This window comes from Tenrec ecaudatus, chromosome 2 (assembly GCF_050624435.1).
Source record: "Tenrec ecaudatus isolate mTenEca1 chromosome 2, mTenEca1.hap1, whole genome shotgun sequence".
Classification (NCBI taxonomy): domain Eukaryota; kingdom Metazoa; phylum Chordata; class Mammalia; order Afrosoricida; family Tenrecidae; genus Tenrec; species Tenrec ecaudatus.
In genome coordinates this window covers 56,908,160-56,913,171 of record NC_134531.1, presented here as the reverse complement: position 1 = coordinate 56,913,171, position 5,012 = coordinate 56,908,160, and the positions used below count along the sequence as shown (strand labels likewise).

The following is a 5,012-nucleotide window of genomic DNA, read 5'->3' as shown; positions in this document are numbered from 1 at the left end:
TAAAACAGGCTCCCTTTTTATATCATTATTAATGTTCATGATAATTTTTCAGAAGCTCCGGGAGCAGGATATTAGAGCTGGCACAGAGCTTCAAGTTGACCTATTAAATCAAATGACTCCTATCACGATGCTTGTCTTCAAGTTTTATCATTAGATGAGGAACAAGGCTATGTGGTGCTTTCTTTCCCCCTTAATTGACTGACTATAAAATGAGGGGATTAAATAAGCATCTCTAAATTATTCCCAATGTCATCAAAATGTTTTTGATATGGCAGATGTTTCCTGCACTGAAAAAATGTAAAACAGTCCCATTATTAATTTTGGACGTTTTCATAGCTAGCAGTCCAACTTTCACAACTTGCACAGTTCCTAGTAGATATAAGTAGAGGACTAAGTTACAAGTAATGAATAATTGCCATACTTAAATGCTACTGTTCTTAAAGAATATAAAGATACTAAAAATGTAATATTATTTTGAGCTTCATTTCTATTCTTCCAAAATTTTATACAACTATTCATGCCACTTATATAAAGCCTGGTGGAGGACCGTGGACATGATTGGCCCGTGACCCAAAGGCCTCTGGTTTGAGCCCATCAGGTGCTCCGAGGGGGTAAGACTTGGCAACTTGCTTCCCCAAAGAGTCCAGCCTGGGGGAGAACCCCCAAACGACAACCATAAGGACCCTTTAGGTCTGGAACCGAGCTCGCTTCAGGCTAGAATACTCAGCCATTTAACAACAAAGCAGTCCTTCTTGCCCTAGGACAGAGGAAAAAATGTTAGGAAAAGAGGAGGCGTGGAAACCGAAAACACAGAGGAGACAGGTGAGGGTATACTGAGGTGATGGCTGTTCATGAGAGGAGTGTTTATGAATCAGGCTCCTAATCACCAGGTCAGAAGTTTGAAGCCACCAGCCACTCCATAGGAAAAAGCGACTTCCATGGGGGAGGCACAGGGGCAGTTCTACCTGGTCTCCCAGGGTCGATGTGAGTCAGAATCGACTCCATGGCAGTGAGTTTGGTTTTGTTTGGCAATGCACGGGTGGAACAAAATCTGGCTGAACTGTTGAAAGTAAACATTTACCCAATTCACAATGAGTAGTGAAAAGAAAGCAAACGGAAAGACTCTTCACATGTCTAATTATGATAGAAAGAGCAGACAACCCTTAATTGTGACACCTGCTAAAGAATACCCGAAGAGTAACCTTCAAAAACAGTCAAGGTCATGAAAAAGAAAAACTACAGCCTGGCAAACCTTGTGGCATAGTCGGGCTCTCTCTCGGGGGCATAGTGAATGGCAGTGACTGAAAGGCACAACAACATCAAGATCCATGCCACAGTTTACAGATGGGAGCGCCACGACGGCTGGGCCTTGAACTGTTCTTTGGGAAGACGCAGACGAGATCTAAAGATCTTAAAACTTCCTGTTTGTTCGGGTTTCTTGGGAAATATCGCTCACAGGTAGCTCTGTGTGCTTCTGTGAGTCTCCTGACTCAGTCTTGTGCTCTCCCAATCCCAATGTTTTAGTTGTCCAACCACATTATTAGTATTAGATCTTAGTAAAATGTTTCTGATTCCAGTTATGCATGCATTTTCCTATTTCTTGAAAAATCACAAAACCAATTTTTATTGAGTACAATGATAAGGCCTGTAGAAAAGGTGTAGCATTAATGTTTTTATGAGTGTAGAGCTCAGCAATTGATGTCACCAGTTGGTTGTATGCTAGCAAGGTAGCAAGAGGACAAAAACCTCCTGGGAAGTTTGTTATGGTCATGTCCACAGCACGTCAGAACTGCACTGCAGAAGCCTGTGTAATGACCACTGTATGCATGCATTTTCATTTCTTAGCTGCACCCACTGAATAGTGTAACATTTTGCATCAGTCCTTTAAAACCCCCACCTATGTTACATAGTTCTATACTAAATTTTGCATATCAGAAATGCTGAAAACATCATTTGGATTATTCTGTATTTTTTAGCATGGTATTATTACTCCAGCATAATTTTCAACAGTTATCTTATTCACAGGATTCAATAATTTCTATATGCATTTCACTACTTGCAGGTAATTTTTTAAGCTACATTTCAGCATGCAAAAGCTAGCAGTTGCAGAGAAGAATTTTGGTGTCATTGTTGAAAACACACCAAGTCAACAATTTCTACACGTAACATTCCATGGCGTCGCTTACCTTCTTCAAGCCCGCAGCCATTCTCATGTTCCCTTTCGGAATCACTCCGTCACAGCTCCCATCAACTCACTTTCCTAGACTCTTCTCTAACCTTTCCAATGAGGGTTGTCCGTGTGATTCTTTAGAAGAGCACCAATAAAAAGCACAGCGCTCAAGACGGACACCGGCTGTGTCTTTCAAACGATGTTTCATTGAACGCAGGTATTTAGAAGCTTTCCCCCATCTGGTGGCTGTTGATCCGTGCCATCAAGTAGAGCTGGCCCACAGAGAGCTTCTGTACACAAAACGGAACACTACCTTGTGTCGCCCTCCCACTTGCTATGTTTGAGCCCATTGTTGCAGCCATTGTGCCAACCCCCATCACTGAGGTCTTCCTCGTCTTCCCTGACCTGACACTTTCACAGGCATGATGCTCTTTTCCTGGTCCCGGTTACTCCTGATAGCATGTCCAGAGTAGGGGAGAAGGGAGTCTCCCCATCTTCGTTCACTTCCAAGGAGGATTCCGCTTACAAGTCTTTCAAGACACGTTTGGTTTGTTCTTCCTGCCATCGGTGGTGCTTTCAGTATTCTTTGTCACCTCAGATGCCTCGATTCTGCTGTAGTCTTTCTTACTTGTTTCCAAATTTCACACACATATGTGATTCTGACTCCTGGTGACCCCACATAGAGCTTCCAGGGCTGTAAATCTTTATGGGAGCAGAGTGCCTCGACGTGCTCCTGCAGAGTGGCTGGGAAGTTTGAACCACTGACCTTGTAACAGCCCCAGTGCTGACCAGGGCCCCCAGGGCAATTGAAGACACCATGGCTTGGGTCAGGCACAGCTTAGTTTTCAAAGCTACATCTTTGCTTTTCATTCGCTTTAAAGAGATCTTTCTCCAGCACGTTTTCCCAGTGCATCACTTGCTCTCCTGATTGCTGCTTCCACGAGCTTTGATTGTGGTTACAGTGAAATGGAATCTTTGACAACTTCAAACTTTTCTCTGTTTCTCCTGATGTCTACTGGTCCAGTTGTGAGGGCTTGGGTTTTCTTTACACTGTGTTGTAACTCATACTGAAGGCTGTATTAAAAAAAAAATGTTCATCAGCAAATGGTTCAAGTCCTTTTGGCTTTCAGCAAGCAAAATCATGTCTACTGCCTTGCTAATTCTGAGGAGTCTTCCTCCAGTCCTGATGCTGCGTTCTTCTTCAGAGATTCCAGTCTTTCAGATTATTTGTGTAGCAGACAGATTGAACAAGTTTGGTGAAAGGATGCAACTCTGACACGCACTTTTTCTGATTTTAAATCACACCAGATCCCCTTGTTTGGTGCCCATGGCCGACTACTTCTTTGTCTGTACACAGGTCTCCATGAGGACAATACAGTGTTTTGGAATTCTCATTCTTCTCAATGCTCTCTGTAGTATGTTATAGACCACCCGGTTGAATGCTTTTGCATAGTTAATGAAACGCAAATAAGCATCTTTGTGGAATTCTCTGCTTTCAGGAAAGCACGCCCTCTTCTGGATCAAGCTTGGATTTCTGGAAATTTCTTGTCAATGTAGTGCTGCAACTGATGTTAAATGATTGTCAGCCAAATTTTACTTGTATGTTAGATTAATGATATTGTTTAGTAATTTCCACCTTCTATTGGGTTATCTTTATTTAGAATGGGCACAAATATGGATCTAGTCAATCTATTGGCCAGGCAGCTGTGTTCCAGATCTCTTGGCAAAGGTGAAAGTTCCTTCAGTGCTTCACTGGCTTGTTGAAACATTTTCAAATGGCATTTCTTCTGGGCCTAGTTTTTTTTTTATTTTGCTAATGCCTTCTGTGTAGCTTTGACTTCTTCCTTTAATGCCATGATTGGCTCTTGATCAGACGCTACCTTTTGAAATGGTTGAATGAGGTCCAACTTCTTTTGGTACAGTGACTGTGTGTATTCCGTTCATCTTATTTCGAAGCTTTCTGCATTGTTCAATATTTTGCCCATGAATCCTTCAATAGTTCAACCTGAGGCTTGAATTTCTTTCTGCTTTGGATATACTTAAGTGTGTTCTTGCCTTTTGTGTCTTTGCTCATTTTATCATGCTTTGTATTCTTGAGCAGCTGTTTGCAATTTTCTGTTCAGCTCTTTTACTTCATAATTGCTTTCATTTGCTTTAGTATTCTGTGTTGAAGAATAAATTTTAGAGTTTCTTCTGGCATCCACTTTGATATTTTTTTCTTGTCTTTTAAATGACCCTTTATTATCTTTGTAAGATTTCTTATTTAAAATAGGCCTATTGGCATATAATTTCCATATCTTACAATTCAAAAGTTCAAGCATATTAAGAAGAATTATGCAATCTTTACCACAATGAATTTTCGAACATTTTCTCCTTTATCATACTCATTGTTTGCTCTCCATTTCTCTTTACCTTCCCCTGTCACGCTCCAGGTACTTATTAATCCAGTTACTGTCTCTATGGATTTATTTATTGTAAGAGTTAGATAATTTTATGTCAATTTGAAGCTATGTAGTAGTATTCAACTTGTCAGTCAGGTTATATAGCCTGATGGTGCCTTCTTGGGAGTGTGGCCATGTTACAAAGGAGACCCTAAGACCCTCCCCCTCACCTGAGACACTCCCCTTCGGCCGGCCTTTTCCTTCCTGTTGGCTGGCCACTCTGAGAACTGCTGGAGCCCTGCCATGTTTCCATTGGCCTTGGATCTGTGCGACTTTGAACCCACCAGCATGTGCTCTTCTTGCTTTCTGCACTATTGCAGGTGGCTGCGTGAGTCTGAAGAGAGACTTATGGACTAGTATCAGATTTCTGGACTAGAGCTAGACTGGGATGGGATATTTAT

The 5,012-nt window shown here is 41.7% G+C and overlaps 1 non-coding gene across 1 annotated transcript; it reads right to left on the bottom strand.

Moving 5' to 3' along the window:
• Positions 1-1,696: 1,696 nt before the first annotated feature.
• Positions 1,697-1,818, bottom strand: LOC142441580 (small nucleolar RNA SNORA32). Its single transcript, XR_012782948.1, has one exon. It is a non-coding gene; the product is annotated as a small nucleolar RNA SNORA32 (small nucleolar RNA).
• Positions 1,819-5,012: the final 3,194 nt, after the last annotated feature.